Raw genomic sequence first — 23,913 nt, 5'->3', positions numbered from 1 at the left:
TAAAACAGTGATTCTCACTCTGACTGCACATTATAATCACTGGGAAAGCTTATGAAAAAAACTAATGATCAAGCCTTACTTTATGAGGTTCTTATTCATTCAGTCTCAGGAGGGACTTGGCTATCAGTGTTTTAAAGTTTCCCAGGTCATTCTAATATTCAGTCAGTGATGACAAACACTGATTTAAATGATCTCTTTTCTTAGACTTAGTTAAGTCACTTCCTTTTTTTTAATAATTATACGTAACTCTAAATAGATTAAATTCAAAAAGATTTTGTAACACACATTCATAATTATGTATCCAATTGCTGAGTATTTTGACCATATATTTTATCATCCCAACCAGGACCTCTGAGTGTGAATGGGGTACTATTATTCACTATACAGGATAATAGATGTGTAAGCCAGGCCTATTTGGCAAATTGTGTCATATATGGTTGCACTATTCAAAACATATACAAACTTTTAAGACATTTGGTAGTTATTATCTAAATGCCATCCAAAAACACCATATTAATTACATCAAGAGTTTTTGAAAATATGGGGATATATGTATATGTACAGCTGATTCACTTTGTTATAAAGCAGAAACTAACACACCTAAAAAAAAAAAGTTTTTGAAAGAACTTGTTTCCTGAAGCCCACAAAGACATTAAGGAGTATTCATTTATTCATTTAAACAAATATTTACTGAACGACTCCTATATGCCAGCTCACGCTAGACATGGGGGTAGCTGTTCGGAGCAACAACACAGTCTCCATTCATAGATCCATCAGGAACAATAGACATTCTACGAACGTGTGAGGCTACAGATATTATCATTTTATTTAATCTTCATTAATTTTTTAGTCAAATAGGTATCTTGTTTTAATTTGTATTTATTTGCTCAATAGTGAAATTGAGAATATTGTTTATGAATATTCGTATTTCTTCTTTTGTAAATTGTCCATTCAGTCTTTGCCCATTTTGGTGTTATATATGTTTAAAGTATTTTTCCAGGTTATTGTTTGATGTTGAAATTTGTTTATGGTGGGTTTTGATAGAAGATTAAAACTTTTGTGTAGTCATACCTGTCCATTTTTTCTTTAATAATTTCTGACTTTGGTGCCATAATTTGTCTTTAATTCATAATTAATATATCTGGTATAGAATGAGATAAGGATTTTACACTAATGATTCCAAGTAATTAAACAATTACCCAATAACATTTATTAATAAAAATTATTTTCCCCGTAAGATGGAAGGGGGGCAGGGCAATATAGGGGTAGGGGATTAAGGGGTACAAACTATTATGTATAAAATAAGCTACAAGGATATATTGTACAACACAGGGAATATAAAAAATATTTTACAATAACTATAAATGGAGTATAACCTTTAAAAATTGTGAATCACTATATTGTACACCTGTAACTTATATAGCATTGTACATCAACTATACTTCAATTAAAAAAATTATTTCCCCCACTAATTTGAAATGTCATCTTTAGCACACAATAAGATCCCATATATATGCAGATCTGTTTCAGGGATTTCTATTGTATTCCTTTCTTCTGTCTGTTGGTTCTCATAATATCTCACCAATTTAATTATTTGCTGTTGGACTGTGTTTTAGTATCTGACTGTGCAAGTACTCCTGCCATATTGTTTTTTTTAAATATTTTATTGCTTACTCTTACTTGTTCAATTCTTCTAGGTAAATTTTAGAGGATCACCCCTACAAAAGCCATTGATTTGATAGGAATATACAGAGAGAGAGAGAGAGAGAGAGGACCAACAATTTTACAAGATTGATGTCTATCCAGGAATTTGGTATGTCTCCATACTCATTCAAATATTCTTGTATATCCTATATTTTTCTGGTTTTTTTCAGGGTTTTTAAAAACACAGATCTTGCATATTTCTTGTTACATATATTTCTAAATGTTTCTTTTTTTGCTTTGCTCTGTGCGTGTGTGCATGAATGTGCAAAGGGGATTTTTTTAAACCCATTTATGTTTTCTAAATGGTTATTTCATCCTACTGATTTTCCCCCAGCTCTATCTAATAGCATACTACCATGTTACATCAGATAACAACATACACCAATAACTTGCATAAACATATCCCTCCAATTTGAGTTACTTTCCCCTATTTTCATTAAAAATATTACATAGCAATAGTCTGGCTTACTCCAGGCCCAGTCTATGATTATTTGCACTTACATTCACCAAATGTTTTTAAGACTCTTCAAGGGCTGCACACTGAGCCGGGTGTGGGGATGTGATGGTAACAAGGGGGACAAGAGTTCTGAACAAGAACACACAGGGGATCTAACTTAGCTGGAGTCCAGGTCAGGCAAGGCTTCCCTGAGAAAAATGATATTTAGGCTGAAGCTTGGAGGGTGCTGAGGATTTAACTAGACAAAGAAGAGGAAGAAGAACATTTGGGGCACAGGGAGGAGTGTGGAAGGGCCAGTCCAGAGAGTGGGCAGGAGAGGGGTCCTGAGTGAGGCTTACATTAGGCAAGGCCAATGCTGCAGGGCATTCCGACACACTGAGCCTTTTGTACTTTATCTTAGGAGCAGTGGAAAGCAATGAAGAGTTTAAATAGGGAGGTGACTTAAACACATCTGCATTTTAGAAAGATAACTGGATGCAGTGTGGAGATGAAATTCAAGGAAAGCAAGAGAATTTTCAGGGAAAATAACAAGCAGGGTTTTGGAGTAGTCCACTTGAAATAACCAGGTCTACCTGAACAATGATATTATTAGACCAAGGAGGTGACCGTAGGTGGAAACAAAGTGATGGATTAGGAGGGATATAGGAGCAACAACAGGATTTGGACATTGATTTGCTGTGGAATATGAGGTGAGGGAGAAGTCAGGAATAACCTCTAGGATTCTAGGCTTGAGCCATGTATTTCTCACAGGTGCCATCTATGAGCTAGAAACATAAGAGGACAGATTTAGGGGATGGGGGGAGATTCTAAGTTCCCATTTTGGAGGTTTGGAGGCTGATGTGCCTGTGAAACATCTAAGTAGAGACATCAAGTAGATAGTTGATACCTGAGATGGAACTGATGAGAGGAGTTTGAGCAGAGAATACAAATTTAGAAGCCACCAACATATAGAAGGTGGTTGAAATTATACAAGTAAATAAAATTGCCTTAAAGTGAGTGCAAATAAGCATTACAAGGACTAGATCCTAAGGAATTTCAATATGTAACAGTCAGGCTCAAGTTAGGTTAAAAGGGGAAGAAACTGACCTAGGGATGATTAAATATTTAACGGCATTTGAGAACAGGAACAGGAAAGGAGGTAAAGGCTTATAGACTTTAATTTGGTGATCTTTACCCACTGTAAAAACCTTGAGCATTTTATCACATTTCTAATGTATTCTAATGAAAACAGCATTTTCCTTGCAATTTCCCAGCACACTGCTCTAATTCCCGTTGGTGGAACACAATTTTCCAGCCCCAAATGGCTATAGACTCACCTGCTATATCGAATGGCTAAGCACCCCTCTGAGTCTGAGTTAACTGCTTAGAGGCCCTGGGACCAAGTGAGGGCCCTTCTTCATTGGAAACTGCCCTCCATCTGCCAGAATCCTCTCCTCCTAAGGGAGGGTGGGGATATATGTGCTCCCTCAGATTCACCATCCCAGGCAAAATTTAGGAACATGCCTGGATCAGCTAACTGGAGCCAGGCAGGCTCTTCATTTTAAGTCAACAAGGCACATCACTAAAGTTCAGGGATTAATGTCATCACCTTGGGATTCTTGTTCACACCTTGTTAGATAGGTACAAAATGGTGCTGCTTTGGGGTAGTTTGCAAAAGCATTAGTGGGAAGTAAATGGTGTTAAAGTCAAACTAGTAGTAAAAGATGCATAGCACACTCTGACATATGGCCTGCACACCGCTTCCCTGTGTCGTGGGCCTCCCTATGACGGATAACACACAGACGGACAAGGAGACTTGGTGAATACCCCAACAGCTCATGACCCATTCATTGTGGTGACTGCAGTTTCTTGGGTTCATCTGATCACTCATTTACTCAACAAATAGTGATTGAGTGACTACAGTGTTCCAGGCAATGTTCTGGGCATGAGGGTGCAGCAGCAGGAAACTGGAGACAGAGTTTATACTTCAGTGGCAGGGAGGCAGGAAACAAGGGACACATTAGGTAAGAGGAATTGTGAATGACTAAGGGATATGTCAGTTTGAGTTGAACAAACATCACAAACATGTGATGAGATAATTTACTTCATTAAGTAAATTGGTAAAAGTATTTACCAAGAGTAGATGGTATTTTAGTGCAGAGTCCCATCATAGAGTGTGTCTTAGTCCGTTCGAGCTGCTATGACAAAAGTATTACAGACTGAGTGGCTTATAAACAACAGAAATTTATTTCTCACAGTCCTGGAGGCTGGAAGTCCAAGATCAGGGTGACACATGGTTGGGTGAGGGCCCTCTTCCTGGTTCATAGATGGCCGTATTCTTGCTGTGTCCTCACGTGGCAGAAGGGGCAAGGGAGTTCTCCAGGGTCTCTTTTATAAGGACACTAATTCCATTCATGAGAGTTCCACCCTCGTGACCTAATCACCCCCCAAAGCCTCACCTCCAAATAGTATCACATTGAGGGTTAGGATTTCAACATATGAATTTGGGGGCGGGGCAGACACAAGCATATAGTCTATAGCAGAGTAGGTCTGAATTTCCGCCTGACTACTTGCCAGACATGATCTTGGACAAATTGTTTCAAACCTTTGAGCTTGCTCTAGCTTTTCAGTTCTCTGAGCTTTAGCTGCTTCATGTGGAAAGGAGAGCTAGGGAACCTACTGCGACGATCAATAGATCTCATCAGGAGTCTAGCACAGTCTACTAAACTATCTCCATCCCTTTCCTTCCCCACATGAAAGGCTTAGCTTGTCCTGGGTTTAGAGCTAGCTGATCCTCTGCCTATGACCTCTCTCTCACAGCACACCTTCATAATTTGTAAACTCACAATCCCAGACACATGACAGCTTCTTTCAGTGAAAAAATATTGTGGCATTGCAGATATATTTTGAAATATGAGGGGAAAAAAAGTTCAGCTTTGGTAAAAGGCTCATGGCAGAGTCCCCTGTATGACAAGAAAATCGCAGTTGGTTCCAACACTTACGTAGATGTCACCAAACACAACCTCATTAGAATAGATCCTTTTCATTGCATTTCTGGTATTGGTAATAGTTGTCCCAAGTATTTCATATGCTCTTGTTCAATCCACCACTATTTATTAATTAAGATGTAGATTCAGTTTTCTATAACAGAGACCCAAAGTGCAGGGACATAAACAATACAGAAGTTGATTTCTCCTTTATCAAGCTATCTCAGAATTAGTATTCCAGGACTGGGATGGCAGTTCCACAGTTTCACACCTAGGCTTCCTGCCTACTCTATATCATCCTTGGATTATTGACCCCGTCTGCACAGCACAGAGATGACTCATCACCATCATGTGGGTATTGTAGTTAGTGGGAAAGGGACAAAGGAAGGGGATGGCAACCTGGAGATTGCACACATCACTTCCCCTCATATTCCATTGGCCAGAACTTAGTCACAAGATCATAATAACCTGCAATTGCTATTTTAGCACATCAGAGAAGAGAAGAAAGATTATGGGGACCACTCAGTCTCAGCCATAGCTTATGATGGTGCAGCCCATTTAGGGGTATAATCTATGCCCTGCGGACATACCAAGGTGTGACTATAAAGTAAGACAAACATGTTTTAAAGAAATACAATTGATTTTTTTACATACAAATCTATTTATTTTTAAACTAGTTACTTTGGGAAGTTACTCTTTGAAAATTATTGTTCCAAATATTTCTGGATCTTCTCTTGTTAACTGCCTTTTAGAAACAGTTCTTACACCACATGAGGATATCAATCTGACTTATTGGTTTACAGTTACAGCTCAGCTTTTCTCCAAAAACAATACCACTCAACAAAGTCATAATACTTCTTTTATTCATCAGGCTTAGTTCCAAATTAGTTTTCACTATTTTCTAAAGTCAAAATCATTTTCAAAATATTGGTAAGTCACTATTGAGGAGTTTCCTAAAATATGTTAGATAGCTCTGAAAGCAATTCCCAGAACCTTCAAAGAAAAGACATTTTGTGTGAATGAAAAAGCTCTAGTATACTTGCTCAAACAATACAGGACTTTTACCTTATGGTCATACTTCATACAGTTTTTAGGATAGTGTTACCTGGCCATTTGTGAGAATGGGTATGCTGAACAGGACATCACCTATAACATGCAATGACTGCCATATACCAGGGGGAGCTTTGTCCCCGGGCTCATTCCTGTGACTTCCTCCAAGATATCCTATGACCTACTGACAGACATTTTTCCAAACAGTTTGAACTCTTTTGTGTCTTCGAATCTTTGAGTGTTCAAAATCACCTCCTCTGTGAACTTGATATTAACTACCCTGATAGAGCCAGTTACTCTTCCCTCTGTGCTCCTGTCACATTCTATGTACAGCAAACTTTGAGTGCTTAATACACCATATGCTAATTATCCATTTACCCATAATCACTACACTGTGCACATGCGTGCGTGCGTATGTGCCACCCATCTATCTCTACGAGGGAGGGGCTTCTTGGGCCTCGTTCTGATTACCTTGTTCATCCTTGCATGCCCCCTAGTGCCTTCTACGCTGTGGCATTCAACAGTGTTGGAGGAATTTATTAAATGGGCAAACAAATGTAATCTATTCTTAGAAAATAACTTGCTTTCTACCTCTGGCTCTGAGCTTCTCATCTTTATTTATAGTTCCTCTATAAAACCTGGGGAGTGGCTTAAGTGTTCTCTGAAATCTTATGATTCTAGGCCATACTGGGCCAAGATTGTGATTTCAGCAGAGGTACTGGCAAATTGTAGGTACAAAGTCTGCTCAGAGAAGGTGGAGGAAATGCTGTGACTTTCAAAGACACACCTTTGTTAGGAGTCCATCTTTCAGACAGATTGGACGAGATCTGTCCCATTTGGTAAGTGCTGTCTCTACATACAGGCACTTCCATTTCATTAGTGAGGAGCAAGGTAAAGAAAAGGAAGGTTTAATCTTGCTCTGGCTGGAAGCACAGTGAAGAAAGGATTACCCCTTTCCCAAGAAACTGTAAATTATTGACTGCAGTGCCTACTAAGATTATTGAGGATGAGAAAAGTTAGCAATGGAAAGCCCTTGAAACTGTCAGACCAAAATAGAAATAATAAAAGGAAAGCTTTAACTCTTAATTGTTGGTTTACAATCTAATTGGACAACAGAGAATATTATCACAAAGACATATGTAAAATAAGAAAATAAAGGAAAAGCTATCACCAAATAACATCGTTTGATGCAACTTTTAAATTTCCTCAATGTGCCATTTCCCAAAAGGAGTGTCCTGGAATATTTTTGCGGTAAGTGTTTAGGTATTCAAGTTGGAAGAGTTAAAAAAAAAACCTACATGATATATGTTTCTAGAAAAACAGAACTAACTGAACAAGGGCTTGTCAAACACCAAAACAATTTTTTTTTCATAGAGAAAAATTCTTAAAATACCCCAGCAACTTTAACAGCCTATTGACCATCCCTAGACTGTAACAATTACCAAAGTTTCCTCACTGAAGCTATCTCATGATGTAGGCATCATTTGTTTATCACAATCTTTGACCTGGAGAGGAAGAATGGGGACTGGGCAAGCAGCAGGGAGAAAGTCAACCTCAGAGGAAGCAAAAAGAGAAATATTGGAACGACCTTTATTTCTTTTCCATTTCTCTTTAGCTGTCGGTGAATATCAATGAAGTGTTACCGCCTCAAGCAGGAGCACCGATTTGAAATCCCCCTGCCTGAGCCCTGTTTCTTTTGAGCACAAGATCAAGGAGTTCATTTGTTGTTTATTCATTCGAGATTCGAGATTCTCGTGCACTACACACCACGTTCACAAGTTAGGGGGGAAAAAAAAAAAAAGACACCACTCCGCAGGGAACTCCAAGGTTTTCCTTGTCTTTAATTTGTGTAGCCTTTTCAAATTGTGCCATCCCGGCAGGTGTGACCGCGCTTTTGCGGAGCCTCGGTGCTGTTTTACCTGCTTGAGTCTGTCAAAAACCCATTTGTATGCGCCCGGCTAATGTGCTAGAAATAAAAGCACCAACCTGTCAAGGAAACTCTCTGCACCTGTACGAAGCAGTTAAATTGTTCCATCTGCTATTATCCCTGGAGATCAAAGGCCATCCCCGGGAGGGGTGCCCGAGGACCAAAGCAAAGGTTGGAGCGTCTTGTCTTGGAGTTTAAAAAGAAGAGGACAACGAAGAGGAGAGTGGAGAGGGGGGTGAAAACCGGAGGAGAAAAGGATCCCTGAGGCTCGGGCCCGGCTCGGCTACCTGAAGGAGCTTTTGTCTGAGCCAGGCGCGCCGGGAGCGCATTCTTTCACATTAAGAACCGCAGGGGAAGACATTCATTCACTCCCCTTTTTTTGGTGACGTAGCTGGGGCATTCATGTGTTTTTAACCTTGAATAATTTTTGTCTCTAAGCTCCAAACAAGTTTTATCCTGTCCACAGGTCAGTTTTGTTACAGAGGCCAATTAGCAGTGCTACCTTCGCCTGCGGCAAAAAGCCAAGTAATGGCGGGGCAAGCCCTCCGGAGAGGTGATGAATAACTCCGGAGAGCTGTAATTTGAAAGGGGGGCCTTTGAAGCATTTACCTTACACGGGACGCTATTGTCACTGCAGGGTGTTTGATCTTAAAATAATTTACTTAATGATCTCACCGTGGGAGCAATTGGCAGAGCAAGATTAGGCTGTAAGTCCTAATGGACATGGGAAAAGTTAAAATTGCTCAGAGAAAGGTATGTACAGGTCTGAGATCTGTCCGTGTTGTGTGTTCATTACTTGGGGGCTTGAGGGGTGGGGGGAGCCTGGCTGCGATCAGCTTTGCATAGCTTGTCAGAGAAAATCATCAGATGCCGGCCTCTCCTGGGATGTGCGCTGAGCATTTTTTCCGCCTGCATTTCAGCGTTCCTGAGAATTAATGATCTGATTTTTACAGTCAATGATTTTTTTTTTTTTACTCTTTCTTTTTCGCAAGCAGGGAGCTGCTGTATCAGGAAGGCACACGGGAGGAGGGTGGCATGCCTAGTGCAGGCTTCTGAGCTGGAATCAGAGCCAGATGTAAATGTGAAAGTTTGCCCTTTCAGTTGGCAAACAAGGACATCAAGTATAGACACAAGGCAGTTATTTGACATTGTTATCCCAGGCCCAAATATGGCTTTGTCCTCTAGAAAGGAAAATTTTCTAATGTAAGCCCCGATTTGGCATATTTATAACTCATGTTTACTTGTGTTTTCTTACATACACATCAATTACTTATATGGCAATTGGAAGAAATATCTTAGTGTTGGGTTCTACCTGTTTGACATCAAGAGAGATAGTACTTTGGGTTTAAATTTCTTCATAATTTTGCTCTTTCAGCTGTTCAAAATTTGCTAACTGCCAAGCGCCTTGTAAAAAGCATCTTATTTTTCCCAATTAGGGAATTAGAAGAGGCATCTTAAATGAATATTCAACTGGAAAAAAAGTAACCTAAGTACTGCTATTGCTGTTTATGTATTTGATGTTAAACGTAAGGAAATGTGATGCAATAGAACATGAATAATTAGCAAATGCATTCATTTCCTCTCTAATACAGATTCTAGCTAAGCCATATCATAGCAGCCTGTCCAATGTCTTGATATGTATTCTGCCTTTGGGAAGCAACACCCAGCAAATGTATGTCATCTGGAAGGTTTGACTTCATATTCTTTGTGTAAAATAGAAAATCTCAACCTTGGGCTCAAAGGAGGTGAGTCTGATTCCCCAAGATCCACAACTTTTGCCTGTTTCTGGTAGGACAGTGCAATGAAATATTTTTAGTTCATGCAAATCAAGTAATTATGAGCATGAGTATCAGCTTTATCCCAGCAAACACCAGTTTGCGTGTGCCAGTTTGGGGCAGCGCAAGTGTTCCCCACAAGTATGAAGCGTTTCTGAAATTTAGCCTTTGGACTCCGTTTCTGGTGAATCTGTTGAGATATGCCTGAGAATCTCCACCTACCAAAATAGAGTAGACTCCTTTTGGGCTTGTGTTTTTATCGCTTACCTGTACTTGGAAATTAGCAACTTATTAATTTGCTTCAATAATTTCTTCTCTGATGCATGGAAATAACTATCTGAGGCTGAACTAAAGATGATCATCTATGCTTTGTTCATATATTCTCCGTGTTAAATTACTTGATGAGTGAGCATGGCACTCATACTCATGTAGTGCAAAGAATGGCAGCAGATAAGGATATGCATCTGTGTGTCTTTACCTTTTTCAATCAGCTAAAAGGAGATACCAGACCCACATGGGTCATGTGGGGATTTAGGTGACATAATGTATGTGAAACACATAGGACTGATGCAGAAATAAAAGATGCTCGTTAAAAGTTCTTTCCCACCCTGTGCTCTGGAAACAACTTTGAATCTCACTAGTCAGTGTGAAGTTTGGGTCACCCTCCTCCTCCTTAAGTAGCAATTTCCCTCCTTTTCCACTCACGATCCAGTAAGGTGTTACAAGTGAAGCTGTTTTCCGTGGATAAGTCTGAATGCTAAGATTGTTTATGAACATCTAACTGTTCTGGGAGAAATTAGAGTAGTCACCTCTAGGCCATCTCAAAGCTGTGAGTACTAACCTAGGGGTCCAGCTGCCAGTGTTGAGTGGTCAGTGAGATTTTTCTCTTCTTCATCTTTCCTTCTTTTCTCTTTCTCCTTCCCAACGCTACCTTAAAAAATATTTTTTCAGTTTTAATGTAATTCCAGTTGTGTTAGTTGTCATAAGTGGTGAATGTAACTTAGAAACCAAGAAAACAATTATGTTATCCTCACCAAGAGACAAACTAACACCAATTTAGAAAAGAATAAGACAAGATAACTAGGAAAGAAAGGAAGTTATGAGTATTTTAACGTGTAAGTCACCATTCTAGTAACAGCATGATTATACCTTCGTTAAGCACCCCTGTGCTGCTTTTTCTTTCTTCCATGTTCATCTCTCCCTCCCTCTCTGGGCTTTCTCCCGCTCTCCCTTTATCTGTGTGTCTCTCCATTTCTCTCTCTCTCCTCTTCCCTTTCCTCCTGCCCATAATATTTTCATAATGTCTCCCTCCCTTCTTCTCTCCCCCATCTCTGTCCCCCCTTCTGAGGGGGTGACTCAGTCTGTTTCTCTGTCTCTCCCACTGTGCAGGGTCCTCCATGTCTGTTGGTGCCCTCTCTCTCTCTCTCTCTCTCCCCTTCTCCCTCTCTCTCTCATTCTCTCTCTCTCTCTCAAAACCCAGCATGTAAATGAAAAGGTTAAAGTTGAGTATGTGAATGTTAGGAATTTTTTTCTCGATCATCATCTGTAATGATATGCTTTTCCAAGTAAAAGCTGTGAATTCATAAGCTCACTCCCAGAACATCCCAATCTACCAGGGACCTGGATGTCAAGAAGCACTTGACCATTCCAGACAGTGGGTGCTGAGCCATCTCCTGAGCCCGCACAGCAAGGAGGCAACTGCCCTGCCAGTTCCAGCATTCATGTTACAGGATGAGTCAGAAGAGAGGGGTGAAAAAGACCAAGGTCAAGGTCAAGCCACTCACCCACCTCTTCCCGCCCAGCTCCCATCCCACCTAGCACTGATTACTGTCCTGTGTGTCCGAGGTATTCCCACTGGCCTAAAGCCATCATCTCATCCAGAAGACACATAAATTCCACCCAGGTAGTTCTAAAATCACCCAGCTGATCATTCAATTTATATACAGTATCAAGTGTTCATTTCATAGCCGCTATTTCAGTCCCGCTGACCTACGGGTCCTTGACATGTGCTTCTCCAGGGCCCTCCAGTGATGTAAAAGTAACTTTTTAGCACTTGCAGAAAAAGCAATTGAAGTTCATTTCTCACAGATTGCCAGGCCCCATCAGACATGAAGATGCTGTAAAGCAGGCATCGGAGAATTTTCAAACGTCCATCGCTGTCAGGCGAAAGAGCCGGCTATGGCAACCAGGGGATCAGACTTGGCCCCCTTGCTCAGTATGCTCTGCGACATTGCATTAGGCTCCCTGAGGGCACACTGACGCCAGTGTGCTGCCAGATGGAGGTATCTGGCTATATCTCTATAGGATTTTATTTTTCTCATTTCTCATCTGTGGGCAACATCTGTACTGGCCTGTGCCAGGAGCATCTTTCTCTTATTCTAAGATGAGCTGCAGGAGAGGAGACGAGCTGGGGAAAGTGAGACAGTTACGTTTCTCAGGGCTCCGCTTTATGATCACCTCAGACCACGCCCCTTTTGAGCTGTGCCCTTTCCTTTTTCCCGTCCCACACTGGATATTCCCATAGATTCTTGTTTCCTAATTCGCCACCCTCTGTTCTCTGCTTCATCACTCCTGCTTAATTCCCCCCACTGCTCTCTCTGAATCAAATTCACGTGAAGTGAGTTTCTGTTTGGGAACTTGAAATATGCATGCTCTGGCCAATGGCCCAAGTTCAACCTTAAGACAATGAGTACAGTATTGTTAAATGACCAGTATTTTCATAAATTTCTCCCCCCAAATAGAAGAGGGGTTTCTGAGGTAGCCATTTTGCCTAGAAGTCCAGGATAAGGGTGTTCAGAGATTGACAGACTCAAATTTGGAGAATTTGACCACAGATTGGAAGGGATGAAAATAAGATTTGTTAAGATATGGGTTGTGTGTGTGTGTGTGTGTGTGTGTGTGTGTGTGTTTTAATGTTAGAAATTAAAAGCCCCAGTTCTTGAAGATTATTGGAAATTTGGTTTGTTTAAAAAAGTGATTTTCTTAAGCAAAATGACTGCCCAGGACAACTTCAGATTTCCACATTCTGAAGTTCTCACACTGACTGTTCCTATCACAATTCCTCTGTATAATATTACATCTTCCCTTCAGCTGTCATTTCTCTCACACTTCCCAAGGACAAACATTAGTAGCAACTTAGAGTTAAAATGGAAAAACAAAAACCAGAAAAACTGATTTGTCTTTAGTGGATTCTTTTGTAGGTATTTTTCTAAGATGCAGTGTGGAGAGTGGAATACTCACAAGACTTTCTGAGAATCATATTCCAATGTGACCCCTGCTGTTAGTTCATAGTTGCTGATAAGTCAGGTTTGGGTGACATCAGTAAAAGAGAACTAATATCTGTTTGCCCTTAGAGCATCAGATGTGATGACTCACAGCAACTTGTACAGCCAAGAAAACTGAGGCCTGGGAGGGTCAAGTGGAAGATCAGGGATTTGAAAGCCTGTTCCTCTTTGCAGGTACCAGCTGGTTGTAAAGCTTGCATCTTCCCAGATATAAAACTTTCTTAGCGGTGGTGATGCTAGCGGATTCTCGTGGTGGATACTCTAGCTCACTTCCCAGACATTGATTCTCCCAGCTCCTGTGTCTACAGTCTGCTGCCAATGGCTCTCAGCTGAGTCCCGCTCTCATTTTTGTCTTTGGCTTAAGAGAAAGACCTCTGTCAAGATTAGGCTCCCTCCCTGTGGGCAGCCTGCATCCAAAGTCTGGTTGATTTCCAGGAGTAGACTTTGCAGGGAGGTGGCTCCTTTTATGATGACAAGGGGTATGGTTCTTATTCCTCCACTATTCTTCCAGGGCAGGAGAGAGAGGTGAGGGAGGGAGCAGGTGCTGGGGAGATAAAAGCAGGGTTAGGGGGTGAGGGAGGGCAAAGCAGCAGAAGGGGAAGAGCCAAGTTTACATGAGGTGACCTCCAAACATCACAAGGGGGAGGGGGATTAGGGTTGCCAGTGCCCATAAAGGTCAAGGGGTTAGGAGTAGGATTAAACTCATCCACATCACACCAGCCTTGATCTCCCCAGGTACCTGCTCCCTCCCTCACCTCATCCATCCCCAGCTCAGGCCCCAGGCCTCAGAGTGGGGTTACTGAAGGGCCATCTCAGTTCCAGAGCTCAGGTGGGGCCTCAGGTGTGAGAAAGGCCTCAGTGTTAACAGTTCAATTCCTCCCACTTGCGCAGTCCTGTTTTCTTCACATCCCCAAAGGTATTGATCCTAAGAGATGACAGTAAACTTCCTGCTTGTAAACTTCCATCACAAGAGCTGTTTCCCAGAACCTGACCTCAGACACTTATATTCATAAAGCATGTCATAGTTTTCGAATGTTGCTGTGTGCTGTCGCTATGGTGTTCACAATAAACTGAGGCTCAGGAAAGTGAAGAGACTTTCTCAGGGTCACACATCAAAGTGCTGGACCTGAGACAGAATCTAAATTCTCAACTTCTGGTCCAGGGCTCTTCTAAGTGCATAAGTGAGAGTCGTAAGGCTGTCCATATACCTAACTATCCATAAAAATGTTTCTCCTGAGACTATGATTCTTTATTGTTTCACCTTCCACCATTCATTTCTATTTCCTTAGTTGTTTACCTTTTCTCCTCCCCAAACTTGCTTTTTCCCAGTCACACCAGCTCCCTTCTGCAGTGCTTTCTTTACAGCAGCAGTAAGGGAAGGAGCAGGAGGTTCAGGGCTCCCTAGGACATTAATACTTTGGCACTTGAGACCTCTTTGCTCAAAAGGAAGTGGTGACGGAGGGATGTATCTCATGCCCTGGCTATGTATCACTGGGCCTCTGTCCTAGATACATGCTTCTTCTAATGCTTTACACACCTGGCTTTAAAGTAGAATTTCATCAGAGCCAGTGCTCCAATCTTCTTGTTTGCAGAGGCAGGAATTTCTCAAGCTAATAACTCTGTAAGCATAGGAGCAATTGGGACACCCAGTAATTCTGTGCAACTGTTAGAATGTTCTTGGGTCTGTTCACCAAGCTTACAATACCTCCAGTATCCCTGGGGACCCTCTGTCATTTGGTTCAGCTCAGCACTAGCTGGAGGAGGAAAGTTCTTTTCACTCCTCAAAGAAAAGCCTCTAGGGATTTATTCATTGCCTTGGGGTTCTGGAGCTTCCAAGGCCTCAGGGGATTTCCACCTCTGCCTGCAAATCCTCTCTGACTGAACAAGTGTAGCTCCTACCAATTAGCTTCTTTGCATAGCCTCAGGACCGGTGTTTGGGGAACCAAGGGTTCATAGATACTGTGTTTCATTTTGTTTTTGATCCTTGATTTTTCTTTTCTCTGTTTTCTTTTTTAATTCTGCATGATATTTTGGAACACAGAGTGAAGTCTGCTCAGACCCATCTTTCTCCTTATGATTTCAACCAACGTACTACCTCCTGCAAAAGATGTGTCTTCAGAAAGTGTACTCAGGTTGGAAACGTGTGGAAAGAGCAGGTGAGCTTAGTGTCAGTGGCCATATGGCCCCTTACTGTTGGTCATCTTCATCACTAAGTGAGACCTACCAGATAAGGCACCAGGTAAGGCAGTCACACACTGGTCCTTTGGCTTCTCCTGGGCCACAAGGTTAAATAGTATGGTCTTGGAAAAAGTCCTACTCTGACTGGGTGTACAGTGTACCTGTGTGTGGTATTTTGTCAAATCTCATGTATTCTAAGCTTGACTCTAAATGACCTTTTTAAAAAAGAAAAGAGGCTTAGACTTCTCATCTGTTTCATGAATTTGTCATTTATTGGGGGGGGTGGGCTCCAAAATCCTATATATCATAGGATTTTTTTCAGATGTGTCTTTTCTGCGTCATACCAATCGTCATGAGTCCAGGAATGTTCCTCTCAAACGATCTCCCATCCTAAAAGGCAGGGATTAAAAGTGTAAGACCCAGCTTTCCCGGATTCAGATCTCCCCTCTGACAGTGGTCTGTGTGACCTTGGGCAAGTTACCCAACCTCTCTGCTCCTCAGTTTTCTCATCTGCAAAGTAGTGGTCCTAATGGTAGCGTTATTGTCAAGATGAAGCACATTAGTTTATTTTGAAGTCCTTGAAACAGTCTTTGGCATAGACAACATATTACACGTTATATGTTATTTTCCTATTATTGTTGCTGTCTTTCCCCAGTCAGTTACAGCTGGAGATTTTCAAACAACTGTCCTTTGTATTGCCTGACTACACATTTGTGGCAGAGAGAGAAAAGAGAGAGACCCTTTAAAGCATTTAAATATCATTCATCTGTTTCACAGGCAAATCTTTTTGTGCATTAAGGAAGGAAATCGGAAGGTAAGTGCCCACTGTTTTTAAACTTGGGATGAGGTATTTTTAAACAGTTTTCAATTTCCTTAAGAATTTTAACACAGCCGATATTAGTCAGAACTGAATGTCTGAGAATGAGGTTAGTGTTCTGCATAAACCCTGCTTTTAAAAAGCTCACACGAAGGGTCAAAGACCAGGAAATGCTCTCACTATAATTCTCATTTTCAGCTGAATTGGACATGGCAACAAGAATGCAGGCTTGAATCACATTATGTTCCAGGAACCTTTAACTTTGCATCATAATGACCTACGGCCTAACAGAAGCAAATTGCGAGTGGTTTCAAAAGGAGAAACTCTAATTTATATTAAACTAGTATTATAACTTAAGTAGCTCGTTTTGAAAGCAAAACGCAAAGCCTCATCATTCATGTGATGGCTCCTAAATGCATCCTTTACATTTTACCTGTAAAATGCTCTGTGTTTGCTGACAGGTTAAATGTATGCTATACACAGAGAGCCAACATTTCTCTTTGTAACACTGCAGCAATCCTACTAGTTTTAGCAGCATTCTTATTATTTTAAGCTGTCTCCATTGTCTTCTAAACACCATAATTAGAAGCTTGAAAAGCTTACAGCAACCAAACCCAGTAAGGTCTCATTATGAGCAAAATATTCTACTGTGGCTCAACAAGTGACCTTGTGTAGTCCAACGTGATGAAGCCTTCAAACTTCCTGCCCTATTAAGGCTTCAGGTATGTATAAAAGTTTCCCTTCAGTATTATTCAGCAGCTCCATTCAAGTTTGGTTTCTTGGTCTTAATTATTTTCTTACTGGTCTCTTTGTTTCATTTTGTGCATAGAAAAGAAAACCTGTCTGCTGGAAGGGGTTCAGAGTATCTCTTCTTGGTGGAGCAGGGTTTGATAAATGAGTTGAATGAGAGTCCGTGAGCAGAGAGCTGAAATAATTAAACGGTGTGACTCAAGTAAGTAGAGAGGGGGGTGACTTTAGGGCCCGAGAAAATATTTCCCCCACCAGATCAGTGACCTTTTAATTTGATGCTTAACATAATTTTCCATTTGGTCCAAGTCTTCTTGAACTGTATCCAAAAGCAAACTCCTATTGGAGCTACAATAAATTAAACATTATCAGTCATATACATGTGAGTATAAATGAGTACATAATTTTTTTTTTTTCTTTCATGAGGAAATAGAGAAAGCAGAGGGTTCTGGATATCTAATGAGGGTTGAAGAAGAAAGTTTGAAGAAAAACTAAGTTAGGAAGATTAGAAAATAAGTTTCTTCTATTCTCCTATTTTACCTGGGACTGTTGCTAATTTGAATCCTTTGCTTCTGTACATCGCCATGTCTTTCTGTGTTGCCTCTAAGCTTGGAAATATCAGGTGCGGGAGAAGTGAAATTTGTTCTGTATCCTATGTCTATGTTAGGGAACACTTTCCCATAGCCAGGGGGACACAGAACTGCTTGGTTATGAAATATTCACATTTAAACCAAGCATGTGAAATGTGAAAATACATCTTGGATTTTTTTTCTTTCTTTTATATTCTGCTGGTGAAACACTGAACTCTGAAAAATGGGCATGTCATGGTTGCTTTTAATAAATCCACTTACCTGTCACATGTTTTCAAGGTTTCCTGACTGTTTGCTAATTGTCAAGCTGTATTTCTCTTATTTCTCTAATCTTTAGAACACAATGAAGCGTATCAATCAGCATAAACCTCAGGGAAGCTGCTTATCTCTGAAATCCCATCTCAGATATTGGTAGATGCTGGGTCTCCCAAGCCAGGACTGCCCCAGTTGGCTATATTCCTTTTCCTATCTTTGCTTTTAGGCTGAGTATAGGTGCCACCTCCCCCCCAGAAAACACACACACACACACACACACACACACACACACACACACACACACACACACACACACACACACACACACACACACACGTAAGAGGCTGAACCTGCTCATGAAACCCAGAGCTGATACTCATCCAATTAAGGAAAAGGTGACTTTTAGAGGTATTCTCCTCCCCAAGGCAGTGGGGTTCAGAATTCAGTTTGAGAAGTGTCCCCATGTCAGGATCATATCAAGGAGGTAGCAAAATGACCCACTGACTTGAACACCTCTGGGGACAGTGCCAGGAATCTGCCTTTATAACAGGCTCCCCAAGTGCCTTGTAAGCTGTTTAAACCAGAGAGCCACTGCCTTGGGGATCCTATTCTCTACCGAAAGGAGCACTTATCCCAAAATAACATAATTAATTAATCCGAAATTCTCTCCCAAAAGATAGACACGTTATCACTCAAGTTCCTGAGTCTGGCACAGAGAGAAGGTAGAGAAAGGAGATTCGACTTCCACTATACTGTTTTTTTCCACACCCACTTTCATTGCTTATAGTTCCCGAGCAGAGATGTCAGCATAATGTGCTCTGGGGATGCAGGATGGGGACCCAGCTGATCAAGGGGCACTGTCCTCCACTGGCTCACTGTGATGGCAGAGGGAGGGCCTGCATCTTCCTGCCTTTCTACCCTGCTTGGCTCAGCTTTGGGACGTTGTTTCCCTACAACAGTTCCCAACGTGAAGTTCTTCATGATTTAAAAAAAGGGAATCAGGGACTTCCCTGGTGGCACAGTGGTTAAGAATCCGTCTGCCAATGCAGGGAACACAGGTTCGAGCCCTGGTCCGGGAAGATGCCACATGCCGCGGAGCAACTAAGCCCGTGCACCACAACTACTGAGCCTGTGCTCTCGAGCCCGCGAGCCACAACTACTGAGCCCACGTGCCACAACTACTGAAGCCTGTGCGCCTAGAGCCCGTGCTCCACAACAAGGGAAGCGACGGCAATGAGAAGCCCGCGCACCACAATGAAGAGAAGCCCCCGCCCGCCACAACTAGAGAAAGCCAGCACGCAGCAGCAGACAGAAATTAATTAATTAATTAATTTAAAAGAAAAAAAGGATTCAGAGCTGCTATATCCCACTAGCTTTATTTTTAAAAATAAAAGGTAAATGCCTGCTAAACACAAAGGTTTTTCCTTTTAATCTATATTTTTCCAGATGTTAATTTTATACTCATGCCTGTTTCAGATGATCCTTAGCAGCAAAGGCTGTTCCTATAGAAAACTTTTTTAAAAAAATTTTTGTCTGCTTCTAACTGGATATAGCCTGTTATCTGAAGATCCAGGACTGAAATTCAGTTTGTGATCCAGCGGAAAGTGAAATGGAAAAGGCTCTTCACTTTTGGCTATAACTTAAAAATCCAGCAAAATCCTGAGAACACATTGCTGCAGACCTCAGAATCACTCCAGTGTGTGTGATGCTGGATTTAATTTGCCTTGTTTGGCAGGAACTCGAAGGACTTTGTCTTCTACCTTTCTGGTGAGAAGGGGAGGGAGGGAGAAATTTTTAAAGAACAATTAAAATCAAACTATATGAAGGAATTTGAGGATGAAGCTAAATGTGGATCTCAATGAACATATAGGATGAGTTAATGGTTCCCAAATTTTCCATTGGTTAAGGCCTCTGGATCTCATTTTTTGGGAAATAACTTCTGTATTAAAAAAATAATCAACCTTTCAGCATGGCTTCTAAGGTCCTTAGAATTTAGGCATAGCATATTCTTTTAGTCTCCCAGCTCACCAATCCCACACCTGTGTGATCCAGCCTTTGTTAATGATTTCGTTTCCAGAACACGCCACATTCTCTAATGCCTCCTTGCCTTTGCACCTGCTGATTTTCCCTCTGGAAAATGTCTCCTCTCTGCCACTCTCCCCACAGCCACTCCTCTGTGCTGTGTTTTGAATGGATGAATGAATGAATGAATGATCAAGTGAGGGACAGCCAAGAGCCGTGCCAAAGAAAAATAGTTCTATGCCTGAAGTATGATTGCATGAATAATAGATTTTCCTAGAAATAGATTGCCTAAAAAGAAATACTGATAATATTTACCTGTTAAGAATATGTATCCCAGATATCCCTCACCACTGTAGTACTAAACAGTACAGAAGAATGAGAACCAATAAGTAGATAAAACAAGGAGAATAGAGCAGGAGCCAGAAACACACGCTCAGGCTCTGAGGAAAAAAAAATTGTCCTCCCAAACTTTTGTACAATCTCTGCGATGTTAAAGAAATGGGGTGTTGTTAGTGAACCTGGATAAAAGGCCCTGATTTCTATTCACAGTCACATGAAACAACAGGCAATTACAATGACTAGAAGTTTGTGTAGATTTTAAAATACCTTCTCGAATTATTGAACACAGACTGGTCCCCTCCTCTCTTTCCTCCTAAGGCTTTGAGCCACCTTGAGCCAAGAGATGTATCGGATTTTTTTCCAGTCCTGACATCTTGTGATTTTGAAATCTACTTTAATTCGAAGGCCCAAAGTGCATTTTAAAGATTTGAATATGGGGTTCAGCTGCCAAAGCCACCCCTGCCTCCAGGTGTTGCTATTTTGAGAAGGTGAGGATGAGGCATGCTAGGCCTTTGTTCCCTCCACTCCACCGAGGCTGCTGCTGTCCAGGTGATGGTGTCAAACCCAGTGGCCTGTTTTAAGTCCTCATCTTACGTGGCCCATCAGTAGCTTTTGACGGATAACAACTCTCTCCTTCTTGAAACCCTTTCTTGGTTTCCTTCTGATATCTCTTTTTTGATTCTTCATCATTTGACAAACTCTTAACGTTGGAGTGCCTATAGCTCAGTTTGTTAATATCTTCTGTTTATCTATATTCACTCCCTAAGTGCCATCATTCAGTCTCACGGCTTTTATACATGCTGATGACTTCCAGTTATATGTCTCTATTCCCAGTGATGCACCTAAGCCAGATCGCCTGGGCCCACAAGAGCACATTTCTTCCTAACTCTGCATTCAGTGACAGCGACTTCACCTTGGTAACCAGAAGTCAGCCATGGTAAAGTATTTACACCAAAGAAATTGGCAAACACTACTATATATTGGACCTCTTTTTTTTTTTTTTTCCTAGAAAGCTAGTTGTTAAGCACTTACTAGCCCACCATTTTTCCTGAACTCCAGATTTGTGTGTCCAGATGCCTACTGGATATTTTCGTCTGCAGATTAAACATGTCCTAAACCGAATTCCTCTCTCCCAACCTTGTCATTCTCTCCCCAGCTTTCCCCTCAGTAAGTAGCAACTCCATCTTTCTAGCTGCCCAGGTCAAAATGTTTGAGTCCTCCTTGACTCCTGTCTTTCTATCATATCACATATTCAAACACTTAGTAAATCCTATTGGTTTTACCTTCAAAATATATCGAGGATACTCAGAATACTTACTCAAATGACCTGCATAGGACACATGGATTGGATACCAGAGGGAGGAAGAAAGGAGCTGTGTTGCTTGATAGAGCTGACTAATCTAGTCAGGACTGCTTGCTGCCCTTCTCCCCTACTGTGCCCCTCTCCTAGTTGATTAAATACTCATGGTAAACAAGAGTCTTCTCCGCTTCACTTTATATCAAACTCCATTCACGTATCCTCTTATGTGCTTGTTTCAAAGAGAAAGCAACAGCATGGACCGTTTTTATCAGTATCCCTCCCGCATACTTTCAACCACATGGAAGGTGTATATGAATTCTGTATTTTTGCCATTATTCTAGTTCATGCAACACAAGGCAACAAGTCAAAGGTGGACTTCCCAGGGAGCTAATGAACCTTAAGCTTCAGGCTCACTTGCCTGGACTCATGTGAGGACGGGGAATGGCACGGAGTCCTAGAGTGTTCTCTAGGTGGGGAGGAAAAGCCAGGTTGCCACTTCAAAAGCAAGTCAAAGGTGCCAGTTATTGAAATGTAATTTGCTGATTATATAATCTGTGAAAAGAAAGTTACCACATATTCTAACTAAATATATTTGAAACATTTAGGAGAGCTTTTTAAAAGGGTGCTCATGCCATGTTCCTGATTTCTGATCAAATGAGTTTAGTCCTGATTTTATTTGGACCTTCCCAAGAGTTTATACCACATTGTTACCTGTCCTACATGTGTAACTGGAACTTGGACAACTCCCCATCAAATTAACTCAAAGCAATAATACAGCAATGATTATCCCCAGAATATATTAATGGCATAAAATGGGATTTCAGAAACATCAACCATTAACATCTGCTCGACAATATTATCTTCTAAATTACCACTTTTTTCCCTCTGACACTAATGTTTTGGAAGGTTGTACTGCCTCTGTCCACCCAGAAAAGGACAGAGCAGGGTCCTTCAGACTGAGAATACAGGAAAACCACACTGATAGCCTAAGAGAATATTGTCCAAAAAAATTTAAGTTTTCCGATTTTTACAATTCTAGTTGGCTAGCCTTTGAACGGTTGAAGTGCAGATGGGTCATCTCCCTTAAATGTCACCCACTATCTTGTTAACAGCCAACAGCAAAACAAACAGATGGCTAGAGAATGGGGTGGGATGGGGGGTGAAGGGCAGATGGGGAGGGAGGGAATGCTGGCTGGAAATAACTCAGTTCTTGATTTAGCAAGTTGTGTGTGCAGAACTCTGCTGGAAAAGTTCACAGGAGTTATGCTTTTGGAAAGTCAGTAAGATTGGATTACATCTTTAAAATAATTGTTCAAATAAATGGACTAGCACAGAGAAGAAGCCTATATTGACTTTCTGTTTACCCAGAAGGGGGAGAAAAGTACAAAACAAGCTTTTCTTTAACTACAATGGCAATCTTCTAATAGCAGCACCGACTCGCTCCAAAATACAGGACTCAGAGGTTGATAATCATCTTTCAGCTCAGGTTATTGCATGCAATTTTTCACATTTATTCAGCTTTCTTCGTATAGCTCTTAGTAAAGTAACGCTCTTAACAATAAAAGCTTTTATGGAGCCCATTACATTGGAGAGCTAACCACTCCTGTTTTTTTTTTTTTTTTTTTTCTTCTTCTTCATCTTCTTCTTTTTATTGGCTCCTTGGAATATTTATAGCTGCCTTTGTTCTCACTGCAAACTTATACATCTGGCTTTGCGTGGCCATTTTCGTTGTTTTTGTTGTTACGATTGGGTATGAAATGGCTAAGTGTGTGTGTATATGTTTGGGTGGCTTCGTTGTTGCACAGGGGAATCTATCTTTATCATCCTGTCACTGCAACTGTTCACTGTTTAGCTGTGTATTGTTCACCCCTGGACTCTTTCCACTGTGAGCTTCATGACATAAAACTTTCTATGCTGCCATGCTACTTCTTCCTAATAAACAGGTTCTCTGGTGGAGGGAGTCTTGACTGAGACTGGGCTTCAGGAACAAAAGCTTGACTCCTTGAACACTGAATGAACAGATCAGGTTCTCTGGTCAAGAGTTTCACAGGAACTCACTTACAGAAGCAGAGCAGGCACAGTCTGGCCTGGATCAAGAAAGAACAAGGGAGCTTGTTCTGTATCTCAGCCTCATGGACATGGGCACAGCATGCGTGAGAAGACAGCCAGCTTCACTGCCCCATTAAAGGACTGCTTTTAGGCATTACAACACTGGCACCAGTCTCCAAACCCATACCGAACAGCTTGACATTGCCATCAAAGTGTCTCTTGCTCTTAAGTTCATCCTCTTATCTGAAAGATGAGAGAGTGATTGAGATGGCTGACTCTAGAGCCAAGGTGTCTAGCCAAGTAATTCAACTCATGGAGCCTCAGTTTCTGCACCTGCAAAATGGAAATAATAATAATATTTACATTACAGGGTGGTAGTCAGGATTGAGACAATACAAGTAAAGTGCTTAAAACCATACCTGGCCCACAGTAGGATCTTAAAACACTGGATCT

The sequence above is a fragment of the Eubalaena glacialis genome, chromosome 8 (assembly GCF_028564815.1).
Source record: "Eubalaena glacialis isolate mEubGla1 chromosome 8, mEubGla1.1.hap2.+ XY, whole genome shotgun sequence".
NCBI classification, from domain to species: domain Eukaryota; kingdom Metazoa; phylum Chordata; class Mammalia; order Artiodactyla; family Balaenidae; genus Eubalaena; species Eubalaena glacialis.
The sequence above is the reverse complement of the archived record's forward strand: the minus strand, read 5'-3'. Positions refer to the sequence as shown.